Source organism: Macaca mulatta, chromosome 6 (genome assembly GCF_049350105.2).
Source record: "Macaca mulatta isolate MMU2019108-1 chromosome 6, T2T-MMU8v2.0, whole genome shotgun sequence".
Classification (NCBI taxonomy): domain Eukaryota; kingdom Metazoa; phylum Chordata; class Mammalia; order Primates; family Cercopithecidae; genus Macaca; species Macaca mulatta.
The window spans coordinates 63,510,650-63,528,138 of record NC_133411.1 but is presented as its reverse complement, the minus strand read 5'-3'; the positions used below and the strand labels follow the sequence as shown (position 1 = coordinate 63,528,138).

Below are 17,489 nucleotides of genomic sequence, written 5' to 3'. Positions count from 1 at the left end.
CCCCCAATTAATCTTATTGTGTTTCCTTAACCTTCTTGAATCTGCTGTTTTATTTTTCACAACATTAGGGGAATTTCCCAGTTTTTATTTCATCAAATATTCTCTCTCTCCTCATTTTCTAGGAAAATAATTTCATTTATGTTCGAACTTTTGATATTGTCCCATATCAAAAAGAGTCCCTGAGGCTATTTTTTCCAACTATTTACTTCACTGTTGTTCAGATTATATAATTTCTGTTGATTTATCTGCAAGTTTACTGACTCTTTTCTGTCACTTCCATTCTGCTGTTAAGCCTATTCACTAAAAAGGTGAATTTTAAAGTTCAGATATTAAAATTTTCAGGGATTTTTTGTATGTGTATATACATCTGGTTTTTAGTTCTCTGCTAATATTTCCTACTTTTTCATCATTGTGATCTTATTTCCCTTTACATCCTTGACTTAGTTTAAATAGCTACTTTAAAATCTCTGTCTACTAATTCAAACATCTGGGCATCTTAGAACTGGTCTCTCTGTTAGTTGTCTTTTCTCTTCAAATTGGGGTGTTTGGCTGGGCGCGGTGGCTCATGTCTCTAATCCCAGCACTTTGGGAGGCTGAGGTGGGGGGATCACCTGAGGTCAAGAGTTCAAGACCAGCCTGACCAACAAGGTGAAACCCTATCTCTACTAAAAATACAAAAATTAGCCAGGTGTAGTGGTGGGCGCCTGTATTTCCAGCTACTCAGGAAGCTGAGGCAGAAGAATCACTTGAGACCAGGAGGTGGAGGTTGCAGCAGTGAGCTGAGATCATGCCACTGCACTCCAGCCTGGGTGACAGAGTGAGACACTATCTTAAAAAAAATAAAAGTCTCATCTGAGACAAGGCAAGTCCCTTCCACCTATGAGCCTATAAAATCAAAAGCAAGTTATTTACTTCCTACATACAATGGGGGTGCAAGCATTGGGTAAATACAGCTGTTCCACATGGAAGAAATTGGCCAAAACAAAGGGGCCACAGGCCCCATGAAAGTTCAAAATCCAGCAGGGAAGTCAAATTTTAAAGGTCCAAAATTATCTCCTTTGACTCCATGTCTCACATCTAGGTCATGCTGATGCAAGAGGTAGGTTCCCATAGTCTTGGGCAGCTCCACCCCTGTGGCTTTTCAGGGTACAGCCTTCCTCCCAGCTGCTTTCATGGTCTGGCATTGAGTGTCTGTAGCTTTTTCAGGCACATGATGCAAGCTGCAGGTGGATCTACCATTCTGGGGTCTGGAAGATGGTAGCTCTCTTCTCACAGCTCCACTAGGCAGCGCCCCAGTAGGGAGTCTGTGTGGGGGCCCTCACTCCACATTTCCCTTCCACACTGCCTTGGCAGAGGTTCTACATGAGCACCCCCGCCCCTGCAGCAAACTTTTGCCTGGGCATCCAGGTGTTTCCATACATCCTCTGAAATCTAGGTAGAGGTTCCCAAACCTCAATATTTGACATCTGTGCACCCGCAGGCTCAGTACCACATGGAAGCTGCCAAGGCTTGGGGTTTCCACCCGCTGAAGCCACAGCCTGAGCTGTACCTTGGCCCCTTTTAGTCGCCGCTCCAGAAGGAGTAGCTGGGATGCAGGGCACCAAGTCCCTATACTGCACACAGCATGGGGACCCTGGGCCCGGCCCACAAAACTGTTTTCTCCAAGGCCTTGGGCCTGTGATGGGAAGGGCTGCCATGAAGGCCTCTGACATGCCCTGGATACATTTTCCCCATTGTCTTGGGGATTAACATTCTGCTCCTTGTTACCTATGCAAATGTCTGCAGCCAGTTTGAATTTCTCCTCAGAAAATGGGATTTTCTTTTCCATTGCATTGTCAGGCTACAAATTTTCCAAACTTTTGTGCTCTGCTTCCCTTATAAAACTGAATGCTTTTAACAGCATCCAAGTCACCTCTTGAATGCTTTGCTGCTTAGAAATTTCTTCTGCCAGATACCCTAAATCATCTCTCTCAAGTTCAAAGTTCCACAAATCTCTATGGCAGGGTCAAAATGCCACTGGTCTCTTTGCTAAAACATAACAAAAGTCACCTTCGCTCCAGTTCCCAACAAGTTCCTTATCTCCATCTAAGACCACCTCAGCCTGGACCTTATGTCCACATCGCTATCAGGCTTTTGGTTAAAACCATTCAACAAGTCTCTAGGAAGTTCCAAACTTTCCCACATTTTCCTGTCTTCTTCTGAGCCCTCCAAACTGTTCCAGCCTCTGCCTGTTACCCAGTTCCAAAGTTGCTTCCACATTTTCAGGTATCTTTTCAGCAGCGCCCCACTCCACTGGTGCCAATTTACTGTATTGAGTCTATTTTCACACTGCTGATATAGACATATCTGTGACTGGGCAATTTACAAAAGAAAGAGGTTTAATTGGACTTACAGTTCCACATGGCTGGGGAGGCCTCCTAATCATGGCAGAAGGCAAGGAGGAGCAAGTCACATCTCATGCAGATGATGGCAGGCAAAGAGAGAATGAGAGAGAAGCAAAAGTAGAAACCCCTTATAAAACCATCAGATCTCATGAGACTTACTACCACAAGAACAGTATGGGGAAAACTGCCCCCATGATTCAGTTATCTCCCACCAGGTCCCTCCCAAAACACGTGGGAACTATAGGAGTACAATTCAAGATGAGATATGGGTGGAGACACAGAGCCAAACCATATCATACACTTTGCTGTTCTTGGGAGGCGGTGGTGTCATATAAATGTCTGTTAGAGCTAGTTGGTTTATGTGTTGTTCGAGACTTCAACTTTTTTGTTGATCTTCTATCTGGGCCTTTATGGAATGCAAGGTGTTGAATTCTTCAACTATTAGGGTAGCACTGTCTAAAATTACATCTTTATATATTATGTGCTCATTAATATAGATTTATGATTATTCTTTTATGCATTTATTTTTTAAATCCTTTTTCTTAAAAAAGAGGAATTACAAACCCAAAAATAGAAAACTACTTACTTTTAATTTCACCTATGTAGTTATCTTTACTGATGTTCTCTATTTCTTCATATGGCTTTGAGTTACTCTCTCCTAGCCTCTTTTCAGGCTGAAGGACTTCCTTTAGTATTCCTTGTAGTTATGAACTCCCTCCTTTTTTGTTGTTCTAGGAACATATTTATTTCTCCTTCTTTTTTTTTTTTTTTTTTTTTTTTTTGAGACAGAGTCTCGCTCTGTCGCCCAGGCTAGAGTGCAGTGGCGCGATCTCGGCTCACTGCAAGCTCCGCCTCCCGGGTTCACGCCATTCTCCTGCCTCAGCCTCCCGAGTAGCTGGGACTACAGGTGCCCACAACCGCGCCCGGCTAATTTTTTGTATTTTTAGTAGAGACGGGGTTTCACCGTGGTCTCGATCTCCTGACCTTGTGATCTGCCCGCCTCGGCCTCCCAAAGTGCTGGGATTACAGGCGTGAGCCACCGCGCTCGGCCGTCTCCTTCATTTTTAAGGATACTTTTGCCAGATTCATGATTCTTTTTTGGCTTTTATTTGCAGCACTTATGTCATTCCACTGCCTTCTGAGCTCCATGGTTTCTGATGATAAGTCTACTGTTACTCTTAATGAAGATTCCTTATACATGACCAGTCATTTCTCTCTTGCTGTTGTCAAAATTCTTTGTTTTTGTCTTTTAACAATTTAATCACAATTTGTCTTGGTGTAGATGCCTTTCAGTGTATCCACCCTGAAGTTCATTGAGCTTCTTAGATGTGTAGATTCCTGTCTTTCATTAAATTTGGTAATTTTTCAGCTATTATATCTTCAAATATTCTTTACACTCCTTTCTTTTCTCCTCTCCTTTTGGAATTCCCACTATGCAAATGTTTGCTTGATGGTGTCCCACAATCCTTACAGGTCTTGTTCATTTTTCTTATTTTTTCTTTCTGTTCCTCAAACTGTATACTCTTGATATATCTTCAAATTCCCCAATCTTTCTTCTGCCTGCTCAAATCCACTATTGAACCCCTCCAGTGAACATTATATTTCAACTATTGTGCTTTTCAACTCCAGCAACTCTATTTGGTTTCTTTTTATAATTTCTACCTCTTTAACAGTAACCTCTATTTATTGAACAATTCACTTTTCCTGGTTTCCTTTAGTTATTGTCTATTATTTTCTTTGTTCTTTGAGCATACTGAAGGCAATTGACAATGTCTGGGCTTCCCAAAGGAATGTTCTTTAAAAATTTTTTCCTTGTAAATAAGCCATACCTTCTTGTTTCTTTGCATGCTGCATAATTTTTTGTTGTTGAAAATTGGACGTTTTGTTTATAATGTGATAATTCTGGGTATCTGTTCCTCCCACTCCCTACCAGGGTTTGTTATTGTTGTTTATTTCTTTTATTAAAAGTCTGGAACCAAAAAATAAAAAGATAAAAGCCCAAAGCGAGAAAACACTCCCAGTCTTTGCCAATTAGCTATGTGTTGCAGCACCCCTTCAATGCTCAAATAAGTAGTTTACAATGCCACCTTAGCCTTCACTTCCTGCTTGCATTAAGGCTAAAGGTCAGTCAGAGGTGAGAGTTTACAGTGTTCTTAGGTTTTTTCTGAGTATGCATCCAGACCAGGGCATGCCGATGGCCTTCTAGATTCCCCAGAAAAAAATGAAGCTTTCCAAAGCCCTTATTCCCCCAAGTATCTCCTTCTCCAGCCTCTTCCTTCCCAGGATTTTTGTCTGTTTATTGCTTGCCCTGGCTTTCATACCATGCTTTCTGTGACACTGGCTGTTTGCCTCTAATGTTTTTGACAAACACTGCCTGGGAAGCTGCCTGAGCCCTGAGGAAGCTCTGAGGCAGGTGAAACAAAGGCAAGCCCTTGAGTTGAACCTTCAGGAAACCATCAGAGAGGTCAAAACACACCTACAATTCCTTGAGGATAAGGTCCATAGTGCTCCCTCTGGTGCCAGCAACCCACACCAGGAATGTGGCTGCCATCTTAAAGGCCACTGCCAGCTTGAAAAGTAGATGACCACAGAACTCTCTTACAAAAATTCAGCAGTTTTTTCTTCATTACATGTTCTCCTGGCTTTTGTGAGGTTGTTTTTTTTTTTTTTTAAATCAGTTTCAGAGTTTCCAAAAAAGGTGCTTCTGACAGTTTTGCCAGCTTATTCATTTTTTAGTTCCCTACTTTTTTCCCATTTTTTGCTGACATAATTTCATACTATTTACTTTTGTGTTTCCCAGCCTTGCTTGAAATTATTTTCTCAGCCTGGAATGCAGAGAAAAAAGAAAGCTTGCTATCACTGAAACTACCAAAAGAATGTATTACTGACTTGTGTTACTTGACTGGCCCTGACTTGAAGGCAGGGCCAAAGAGCAGTTCAAAAAGTTTTTGAACAATAATACCATCAGCAAAACAACTTTTATCTCCCTGAAAGACAACATTCATTAAATCGTTTGCCTTGCATTTGTCAAGCCCTCCATAACAGATGCAATGTTTGAGAGCACACAGGCTTTGGGATAAGATCTTAGCACGAATTCCAGATCCTCTGCCACTTAGTAGTTGTTTGGCATTGTACAAGGCACTTAAATTCTCTGGGACTATTTCCTTATCTGTAAGACAGGAAAAATATACATTTCTAGAGCTGTGATAAAGACTTAAAGAGATATTATCATTTCCAGAACTGTGGTAAAGACTTAAAAAGATATACACGTAAAATTCTTGGCATTCAATGTTAGCTATTTGTTAAATTTGAATTTTTATTCTGTCTCCCATGCCAGAGCGCAGTGGCACAAACTCAGCCCATTGCAACCTCTGCCTCCTGGGTTCAAGCGATTCTTCTGCCTCAGCCTCCAGAGTAGCTGGGATTACAGGCACCCGCCACCATGCCTGGCTAATTTTTGTATTTTTAGTAGAGACGGGTTTCACCATGTTGGTCAGGCTGATCTCAAACTCCTGACCTTGTGATCTGCCCTCCTCAGCCTCCCAAAGTGCTGCAATTACAGGTGTAAGCCACCGTGCCCAGTCTAAATTTGAATTTTCAAGTTTAGGTTTTTTGTTTTGTTTCGTTTTGTTTTTGAGACAGGGTCTTGCTCTGTCATCCAGGCTACAGTGCAGTGGCACCATCACAGCCCACTGCCGCCTTAACTCCTGGCCTCAAACGATCCTCCTGCCTCAGCCTCCCAAGTAAGCTTGACTACAGGCAGGTGCCACCCTCCCTAGTTAATTTTTTGAATTCTTTTGTAGAGATGGGGTCTCCCTATGTTGCCCAGACTGGTTTCCAACTCAAGTGGCCTCAAGTGATTCTCCCACCTCAACCTCCCAAAATGCTGGGATTACAGGCATAAGCCACGGAGCCGGCCTAAATTTTGAGTTTTTTTCTGGCATTACAGACACTGTTTTTTTTCTGGTTTAAACAGAAAAAAGAAAAAGAAACAAAAAGAGCTACTGGCTTCCTTTGTAAGAAGAGCTAGGCCGGGCGCGGTGGCTCAAGCCTGTAATCCCAGCACTTTGGGAGGCCGAGACGGGCGAATCACGAGTTCAGGAGATCGAGACCATCCTGGCTAACACGGTGAAACCCCGTCTCTACTAAAATACAAAAAAAAAAAAAATTAGCCGGGCGAGGTGGCGGGCGCCTGTACTCCCAGCTACTCGGGAGGCTGAGGCAGGAGAATGGCGTGAACCCGGGAGGCGGGGCTTGCAGTGAGCTGAGATCCGGCCACTGCACTCCAGCCTGGGCAACAGAGCCAGACTCCGTCTCAAAAAAAAAAAAAAAAAAAAAAAGAAGAGCTTAGGGTTGCCACATGCTTTTCAGGGACTGACCTTGAACTGATTTTCATAACAAACACATTAATTTTACTTAGACTGTATGTTTACTTGGGGAGGTTTTGGGGAAAATTGCTGGGTATGTGGGGTGGGCCTCTAAAATCCTTGTAAAGCCGCTTTTAGCCTAGAGACTAACTTGCAAACACAGTTTTAAAAAACAAACCCAAATATCTAGACGACGGAGGGAGCATGCCAACTCAACAGTTTTTCAAACCAGCTTCCCTTTGCGTCTGTAGGGTCCAAGGACGTAACTAGATCACACAACACGCGCCTGGAAAGCCCAAAAGAGGGGTGATCCCTCGATGGAGGTGCCGCATCAGCGTTTTCTCACGTGGCCTCCGGGGCTCTATGAATGGCAAGAGATCGCATTCCTTCTACTATCCCTCCCGGCCTCCAGCCGGGACAAGGAACTGGAGCAAACTCCGGACTGCAGTTCCGACCAGACTTGCCTACCTAGGCGGGCCGGCTGCCCAGTCTCCTGAAGCCTTGGGGCTGGGCCCTGCGGTGATGGGCGTGCTGGCCGTCGCAGAGCCCTCTGGGAGTTGTAGTCCGTAGCGGCGAGAGGTTTGACAGCGACCGCCGGCTTGGCGCATTCAGAACTCCAACCCCCGCCGGCCCCCGCGGCCTAGTCTGTTGCCGCTTCCTGTTTGGACTGGGAGTCCCGCGGTCGCAAATTGTGAGAATTTGGGAAGGGAGTCTTCATCTTCTCGTCTAGTTCTCCAAGGTTGAAGGCTCGGCCTGCTCAGGTAGATCACGTTCCCACGTCTAGCATACTCGCCTCTCGGGGAGGTGGGGAGGTATCCGAGGGAAGGCGGCGGGAAGGGTTGAGGTTGGGGCGAAGCCGGCTGTCACCTGGGATAGTTCTTCAATGTAGCGCGTCAGAACCGTAGCTTCTTTTGGGGATCGGGGAGGCCAAAGCCTGGAGCCGCGGAGACTGCTCCGGAGGCACTGCGCGCGCTCCTCAAGGGCTCAGTGAAAGGAAGTCAGGAGTCCCTCGGGGTCTGAGGGAATCCGAGTGTATGTGGGAGTCGGTGTCAGCTGGAGCCTTAGGGAAAAGATAGGGTTAGGGTAAATGAACACCCTGACCCTCGGGTGAGAGAAGGAGGGAGCAGGAGAATTGGGGAGCTTGTAGGAATGGGAGCACCCTTCTTTCTCTCTCTTGAGACAGGGTCTCCCTCCGTCGCTTGGGCTTGAGTGAGGTGGCGCGATCACGGCTAGGAGCACCTTTCTCCATCCCGAGTTGGGGAGATCTAGGGGGGAACATGAGGGAGGAACCCCCTTTAGGCCTTGAGCTAGGACCACAGATGGGGTGAGGGCCATGACTGGTAAGCCCTCGCCACGCTTTTCACACGACTCAGTTGTGAGAATGAGTGTGTCGATAGTGGGTAGCTTGACATGTCAGCATAGTAGAGCTGGAAGAGGGGTTTGAGAGCAGCTAGTCAAGCGCATTCTCCTCATTTTACAGAGAAGGAAACTGAAGTCCACCGAGTTGGAGAAACCCACTCAACACCAGGTAACCATTTAATGGCAAACTTGACTAAAACCTAATTGTTATGACTCCCGGGCAGTGTCTTATCCATTGCCGAGCTCCGTCCCCCTCGTAGATCAGCACACTATAAGTTGTACCTCCACTTTGTTTTCTTTTTTCTTTTCTCCCCTCCCCCCCCCCCCCCCCCCCGCCCACACACACAGAGTCTCGCTCTATCGCCCAGGCTGGAGTGCAGTGGAGCGATCTTGGCTCACTGCAACCTCCGCCTCCCTGGTTCAAGCGATTCTCGTGCCTCAGCCTCCTGAGTAGCTAGGATTACAGCTGCCCGCCACCACGCCCCAATAATTTTTGTATTTTTAGTAGAAATGGGGTTTCACCATGTTGGCCAGCCTGGTCTTGAACTCCTGATCTCAATGATCCTCCCGCCTTGGCCTCCCAAAGTGCTGCGATTACAGGCGTGGGCCACCGCGCCCGGCCCCTTTTTTCTTTTTAATATTTTCAGACATGACAAAGATCTGACATATGTAGGATAGCAGGCAGCTGCTGAGGAGAAAGGTTTTTTAAAAAGGTTTTGGCCGGGCGCGGTGGCTCACACCTGTAATCCCAGCACTTTGGGGGGCTGAGGCAGGCACATCACGAGGTCATGAGATCAAGACTGTCCTGGCCAATATGGTAAAACCCAGTCTCTACTAAAAAAAATACCAAAACTAGCCAGGTGTGGTGGCGCATGCCTGTAGTCCCAGCTACTCACGAGGCTAAGGCAGGAGAATCTCTTGAACCTGGGAGGCGGAGGTTGCAGTGAGCCGAGATCATGCCACACTGCACTCCAGCCTGGTGACAGAGTGAGACTCTGTCTCAAAAAAAAAAAAAAAACAAACAAACAAAAAAAAATGTTTCAATAGGTCAAAATAACCCATGTCCTAACTTAAGAAAAATCTCTCTGCCTCGTAAACAACTACAAACTTCATGTTAAGATAGAAGGTTGGGCCGATTGTGGTAGCTAACACCTGTAATCCCAACACTTTTGGGAGGCTGAAGTGGACGGATCATTTGAGGTTAGGAGTTCAAGACCAGCCTGGCGAACATGGTTATACCCTGTCTCTACTAAAAATACAAAAATCATCCAGGCGTGGTGGTGTGCCTCTCATCTGTAATCCCAGCTACTTGGGAGGCTGAGGCAGGAGAATCACTTGAGCCTGGCAGGCAGAGGTTGCAGTGAGCCAAGATTGCACCACTGCACTCCAGCCTGAGCCACAGAGCGAGACCCTGTCCAAAAAAAAAAAAAAAAAGTTGTCATCTATAGTTTCTTTGTTTCTAAGAAAATAAAATTTACCTTTCCTTCCCCTAGACCTCTGAGAACAGCTAGACTTAGATTTCTTTTCTTTTCTTTTTTTTTTTTTTGAGATGGAGTCTCGCTCTGTTGCCAGGCTGGAGTGCAGTGGCGCGATCTCGGCTCACTGCAACCTCTGCCTCCTGAGTTCAAGCGATTCCTCTGCCTCAGCCTCCCAAGTAGCTGGGACTACAGGCACATGCCACCACACCCGGCTAATTTTTTTTTTTGTATTTTGGTAGAGACGGGGTTTCACCATGTTGGCCAGGATGGTCTCAATCTCCTGACCTCGTGATCCGCCTGACTCGGCCTCCCAAAGTGCTGGGATTACAGGCGTGAGACACGTGGCCAGCCAGTTAGCCTTAGATGTCCAATCACAATCTTAAATACTATATATTTCAGTTACATACATAAAATAATATACTTTTAATTGTGATTTTGTAATACCCTTAATATTTACAATAAAGGGTAACTCAGCATAGGAGGATGGAATACCAACCTGAACTACAAATTAAAATAGTATTGTTTAGTATTTTTTTTTCTTTTTGGGGTTCTTTTTGCTCTGATACTCAAGCTTTAGTGCAGTGGCACTATCATAGCTCACTGTAACCTTGAACTCCTGGGTTCAAGCAATCCGCCTGCTTCAGTCTCCCGAAGCGTTGGGATTACAGGCATGAGCCACCACACTGGACCTATATGGTATTTTTTAAAAAAGTATATATGGGCATAAAAGTTAAAAAAAAAAAATCACTTAGAGGTTAAAAATGTCTACCAGGCCTGCATTTTATAGCATACTTAAATTTCTGTCCTTTGCTAGGGTTCTTTCTTTCTTATCACTTAAATATAACTTGAGAACATTTAGTGTTTCCAGTGTAGAAGGAGAGATTCTTTGGTACCATAGCATTGCTTTGGTAATTTCTTTGTGAGACCACACTATCTTCCAGCACTGTCAAATTTAATGCCTTTTGAAGCATTTATTGATCAGGTTGGAAGCATGTTCCAACTGTCACATCAGAATAGGAGCATTATAGATCCTATCGGCTAACCAGTACATGATTCATCAGGAAGCAATTTAGGTAAGTTTGTTATTGGAGTTTATAGCTGTTACAGACTAATACGGAAGAAAACATATATACATAGCATAACTGATATACATAGCATAACTGCTTCCACCAGGGTGCCTTTTTTGTGGTGTGATTCCATTTGCTTTTATGTTGGCATACTACAGAGGTAAGTAAACTATGACCAAATTTGGTCTGCTGACAGATATATTTTTTTCATAAAGTTCTATTGGAACACAGCCATGCACACTTAGTTGCCTTTCAACAGGTAGAATTGAGTAACTGCAGAAACTATATGCCTCAAAAAGCCTAAATATTTATTATCAGACCCTTTACAGAAAAAAATATGTCAACCCCTAGCCTAGTACTCTGAGCATAAATGTAGTATCTGAAACTCTATAATATACACAGAAGTATTCAGTAATACTCATTTTTAGTCTCTGAGAAAGAACATATATAATAGTTGTATGTGGGTCCATAGTCACATTTATTTGAGCACAAGCTAGTGTATTCTATTACAGATTGATGCTAGCATCTTGGCATAGATACTATAGATTTGTTTTTGCAAAGAATTGTGAAAAGACATTTCTGAGCCTAGTATAGAAAGAGCTGATATTCTTTGAGATACACCAATAATCACAGTCAATAACTTTTTAAAATAATGTTATACCAGTTTTCTTTGATTACTCTCTATGTCCTTTTTATGGAGAGAAGTGCTTCAGTCCAGGCACTACATTTTTTGTTCTTTTAGAGACAGAGTCTCCTTCTGTCACCTGGGCTGGAATGCAGTGGTGCCACTGTAGTTCGCTACAATCTCGAACTCCTGGGCTCAAGCACTTCTCTCACCTCAGCCTCCCGAGTAGCTGAGATTACAGGCATGAGCCACCATACCTGGCTCAGTCACCAACATTTTAAATAAAAGTTGAAAGTACCTGGCTCAAGCCTGTAATCCCAGCACTTTGGGAGGCCGAGGCGGGCGGATCACGAGGTCAGGAGATCGAGACCATCCTGGCTGACACGGTGAAACCCCGTCTCTACTAAAAAATACAAAAAACTAGCCGGGCGAGGTGGCGGGCGCCTGTAGTCCCAGCTACTGGGGAGGCTGAGGCAGGAGAATTGCGTGAACCCGGGAGGCAGAGCCTGCAGTGAGCTGAGATCCGGCCACTGCACTCCAGCCTGGGCGGCAGAGTGAGACTCCGTCTCAAAAAAAAAAAAAAAAAAAAAAAAATGTTGAAAGTACCAATCAAGATGTTTAGTGAGGATCTGGTCTCTGCTTCCAAGATGGTGCCTTGATGCTGTGTCCTCACATGGGGGAAGGGATGGAAAGACAAAAGGGGTCTAGCTAGTTCCCTTCAACCCACTCCATTCATAAGAGTTCTGCCCTCCTGACATAATTACCTCCAAAAGGGTCTACCTCTTAATACTGTAACATTGGCAATTAAGTTTCAACATACTAATTTTGGAGGGGACACAAACATTCAAATCATAGCAGAACTCCATACTAAAACCAATCTTAAACAATTACAGACTCATTTAATGACTTAGGTTTGACTTAGTGGTCTTGTATCTGGGACTTTGTTTTAAAACTCAGAGATTGAGTGAGATGTTAAAGTGATTATGTCTGGGTTTGGTTTTGTTTTGTTTTGTTTTGTTTTGTATTGTTTGAGACAGAGTCTTGCTCTGCAACCTCTGCCTTCCAGGTTCAAGCAATTCTGCTACCTCAGCCTCCCATGTAGCTGGGACTACAGGCGTGTGCCACCACTCCTGGCTAATTTTTGTATTTTTAGTAGAGACAGGGTTTCACCATGTTGGCCAGGCTGGAGCATGTCTGTTTATGTCATCTTGTATATTTAGCGCAAATTATATCAATGTTATGTCTGACAAATTAATGTTATAGAAGTATTTAGCATTTTAGTTAATCATTGATAAACTATTCTGCATTATCACCTATGTGATATTTGCTATGGAACTCTAATTCACCTCTCAACGTAATTCATCAAACTTCAGAATATTTTATACTTCTCATCAAGACATTCAAAAAAACTTTAAGACTAGGCATGGTGGCTCATGCCTATAATCCCAGCACTTTGGTACTTTGGGAGGCTGAGGCAAGAAGATTACTTGAGGCTAGGCTGGGCAACATAGTGGCGCACAACTGGGGTCACAGCTACTTGGGAGGCTGAGGTGGGAGGACAGCTTGAGCCTGGCGGGAGGAGGTTGCAGCAAGCCCAGATTGTGCCACTGCACTCCGGCCTGGGTGACAAAGTGAGACCCTGTCTCAAAAGAAAGAAGGAAAGAAAAGAAAGAAAGAAAGAGAGAGAGAGAGAGAGAAAGAAAGAAAGAAAAGCATATCTGTAGTCACCTAAAATTCTCAGGAGCAACAAGTATAGTTGTTTCTGTTGTGATAAAACTTGTACCATCTACAAAAAAAATTAAAAATTAAAAAATTGAAATAAAAAAAATTCCACCTTGGCTCTGTGTGGGGAAAAAGGAGAAGGCATTAAATTGCTGTTGAAAATTTGAGATCGTGCTAGTTGACTAATTGAGACAACTGCAAATTACCAATTTTCTTTCAGTTATTCTTATTTACTTGAATATTATAAATCTTTGAAAGGCACCAGGGACTTTGAACTCCTCATTTATGATTTGTTATTTAAAATCATCAGTTTTCTACTTATTTAGAATAAATAGCTAATTCTACTATGCCACAGAACTTTGGATTTGCTCAGAACAAATACACATAGGTGACTAAACTGGAAATTTTAATTCCTCAGTGGCCCTCACATTTTTCCCCAACCTTGATTTCACTTTTTGGTAAGGTTCACTGAAATCCAAGGATCTTTCTAGATTTCTCCTCTTTCCTGGTTTCTTCACTTTCAATCTTTAAGTAAAGTATTAATTTCCAGAAAGTGAAAGGATATTCTCTCTCTAAACTCACCCACATTCTCAGTTTAGTTTAGGAACGAATACTACAGAGTATATTGGTTTACAAAGTAAATTAGAAAGTATAGCCATATATTTCTGCCATTGTTTAGGCAGATATGTTTTTACTACTCTGTCCTTTCCCTTGTTTCACTGCCACTGGAAGGGTTGTTGCTGGCTAAGGAAATATTGAACCTTGAGACAAAAAAGTTCAACAAAAGAAATTTACCTAAACTAGCTTGCTTCAAGAAAAACAGATTCATGGTGTTTAATGTGTAATCCGGATACCCAGGCATGAAGTTTCACTCATTCTAGTCTTGATTATGTCTTAAAGAGTTTGAGGCCAGCCGGGCGCAGTGGCTCATGCCTGTAATCCTAGCACTTTGGGAGGCCGAAGCCGGCAGATCACAAGGTCAGGAGTTCGAGACCAGCCTGGCCAATATGGTGAAACCCCGTCTCTACTAAAAACACAAAAAAATTAGCTGGGTGTGGTGGCGGGCATCTGTAGTCCCAGCTACTTGGGAGGCTGAGGCAGGAGAATTGCTTGAACCTGGGAGGCGGAGGTTGCAGTGAGTCGAGATTGCACCACTGCACTCCAGCCTGGGTGACAGAGCGAGACTCCATCACAAAAAAAAAAAAAAAAAAAAGAGTTTAAGGTCATTTGCCATTATAGCTATTATTTTATATTTATAAAACTAAACAAAGAAGACCTGATTTTCAGATGCTTCTTTTGTCTTCTAGCCTAACTCCTCCTTTTTAAGGCAGACATTAGAGTATACTGGAAATAGCATTTAGAATCAAAGTGACCTGGTTTCAATCCCAAATATGGTTTTATTAGCTTAGTGATTTAGGACAAGTTACTTCTCTGAGCTTCAATTTCTTTCCTTTCCTTTCCTTTCCTTTTTTCCCTTTCCCTTTCCCTTTCCCTTTCCCTCCTTCCTTCCTTCCTTCCTTTCTTTCTTTTCTTTCTTTCTGTGATATGAAGGTAATACCCATTTCCCAAATTCTAAAGATTAGTTGGATTTAAACAATAACATGTAAAACATTAGGCCAGTATTAGGCATTCAATAAATAAATGTTAGTTCCGTCTCCCACTATCTTCTATTAACTTGTCTTTTTCTCTCAATTTTCCTTCATAAATGACACCAAGTTTTGTCTTTTTGATATCCTTTAGTGCTATCTTGTTTGTGGCAGTTCAATAATTCTGTTATATGAAGGTCAACCTTTTTATTTTTCTTACCTTGCTAAGTTTGCTAACTTTACACTAAAGGCATGTAGATATGTCAGCTGATTTTGTTCAGGCCGCTAAATTAAGCCAATACATATTTTTTCTTTTTCTTTTAAAAAAAGTTTCTTCTTGTATGTCCTTCCAATGAGTAATTTTTCTAGTTTTAAACAGCCAAATTCATAATAAAAAGTGATAGTTATGTTTATTGAATATTCACTGTGTACCAGGCACATTATATGTATTATCTCATTTTCATCCGAAACCCTGTAAGACTAGTGTTTTTATTATTTCCAAAACCCGTGAATCTTAGGGAATTTAAGTAAGTTGTCCAAAGTTGCACAGTTAATGAATGGCAGAGCCAAGATTCACATCCAGGCAATCTTACTTGTGAGCTGTCAACCACCACATACTACTTGATAGCACCAGAATAGCCTAAATCTCAAATTACCCAGTGTGTATAATTCAAACAAATTAATGCTTTGCGGTACTTTCTCAAAGTGCTTTTATCCGTTGTTGGAGATTTAGGAGTGATAAGGTTCTGGCTACTTATCAATATTAAAATTTTTCTCTGACATTTCTTAACAATTATATAGATTGCTGTTCTTCCCTACAATATAAAACTTTTATTAACCTTCATTAAGTTCAAAAATAATAATAGCAAACTTTTACACAGTTTGGTAAGTGGTTGACATTGTTCTAAATGCTTGTACTTACTAACTTATTGGTTTTTTAAAATTTCATGTGTTTTAGAGTTTCCTGAACAAGTTTTTCCCAAGTTCTATGTTATTCTTTTTGATGAAAGGATACTGGCTTCCTTACAATCATCTTTTCAACTTCTAAAATGTTTAATTTTTTGAATTGAGAGAATGCTTTAAAAATCTGTAAAGCTATAATACAATTCTAAATGGAACTTCTCTACAGTATGTTTATTTCTTTCCTAAGCTTTTAATTCTGGTGCTACACCCAGGTTAATTTAAAACATATTTTTTGTTGGTATTGTATTGTATTTTATTTTTTGAGACAAGGTCTCACTCTTCTGCCCAGACTGGACTGCAGAGGTGTGATCATAGCTCACTGAGACCTCAAACCCTCTTGCTCCAACTGTCCTCCCACCTCAGCCTCCTGAGTAGCTGGGACTATAGGCGAGCACCACCATGCCTGGCTAATATATATATAAAATTTTGTAGAGATACGGTCTTGCCATGTTGCCAGGGTTGGTCTCGACTCTGAATCTCCTGGCCTCAGAGGGTCCTCCTGCCTTAGCCTCCCGAAGTACTGGGATTACAGGAATAAGCCACCATGCCAGGCCCATTTATATAGAATGTTTTCATTTATTATATCTGGGGAATCATCTTTTCAAGTTAATTAGTCAATCTGATAGTTTTAAACTAAGAAAATTTAACAGATTCCATCAATCCTAACTTCATTGCATCTTAATGTCATAAATTAGAAGGTTAATTTTGAAAAATTCTGCCTTTTGATTTTAAAACTTAAGACCAAACAAGTCAATAGAATTGTTAATCAGTTTAATTATGTAAAGGAAGGAAGAGAAAGAGCAGGCTTTTGTTTTTTGCTTCTCAACTATTTTAATGAAATTAACAGTAATGAGTAACTTTATCTCAGTTGGTCCCATCTTAGTGGGATTTTCATAACAATTATTGAATAATATACTTTATAGTCAAGAACATTTTTATGCTATAGATTTTCGAATGTGTATAATACATTATATGAATCTATGTCTCAAAGAGTCAGCTTATTTATTCTTTTTACCTTAAAAGAATACATTTTGCACTGATCTATTACTAAGCTAATTTGACAGCTAGGGCTAGCAGTTGGTGTAGATTTGAGCTAAAGGTGAAATGAAGAACTGAAAATGGGAATTGGTTATTAGCATCCTACTATGTTTTATTATTCAAGTGATTTAGGACAAGTTACTTGAGTTCTCTAGGCTTCATAAATGATTTTTTTTTAACTTTATTGAGGGTAGGGATCATGACTTAAATTTTTTTTTCTATGTTTTTCAATACCTCAGTATATTGTAGGGACTTGTTGAGAACTTGTTGAATGAATATATTGTTCGGGGTTTACCATTACTCAGTATTTTAGTTGTCACATCTTAAAATAGATCATCATTTTTACCATCACACTCCCTTCATAAGATATAGAAATGAAGCCCTTCTTGTTTGGAAATAGTGGTATTTTGGTTTTACTTTTTTTTAAGTTACTGTTGTAAGGTACTACTTTAATATTTTTATTTAACTTTGTTTGTCTTTAGTAGGACTAAGTTAAAGAGAGCTTTGACTTGCTTAAACGTTGGGCAGAAAAGCAGAAGAGAAAAGGGAAGTGGAAATCAAAGCAACAGAGAAAAGAAAATGCACATATTTGGGAAATGGAACATGTTGCCAACATCTGTATCACATAATAATCAGTGGCAGGTTGACATCATTTGCCTAGATGTTCTTTACTGAAGAAGAATTTTTTTCACTTAAAAAAGGAAAAACCTCAAGCGGCTGCCTATGTTTAAAAAAAAAAAAGAGCAAGTGTTTTCATTTGGTTTTTGATGGGAATGATAATACATTTGAACATTTATTTTCCCATTACAAAGTACTAAATGAAGTCAGACATGGTGGCTCATGCCTTTAATCCTAGCATTTTGGAAAGCTGAGGCAAAAAGATGACTTGAGATCAGGAGT

At 41.8% G+C, this 17,489-nt stretch overlaps 1 protein-coding gene across 5 annotated transcripts in view; it reads left to right on the top strand.

Moving 5' to 3' along the window:
* The first annotated feature begins 7,404 nt into the window (after positions 1-7,404).
* The window catches only part of SLC38A9 (solute carrier family 38 member 9), an 87,861-nt gene continuing 77,776 nt past the window's right edge, over positions 7,405-17,489 (top strand). For 4 of the 5 annotated variants that reach the window (XR_001445296.3, XR_001445295.3, XM_078004081.1 and 1 more), the window contains exons 1-2: positions 7,405-7,512; positions 8,232-8,279. The gene's annotated coding sequence lies outside the window, so the exon portion shown is untranslated. 5 annotated transcript variants of the gene reach the window in all.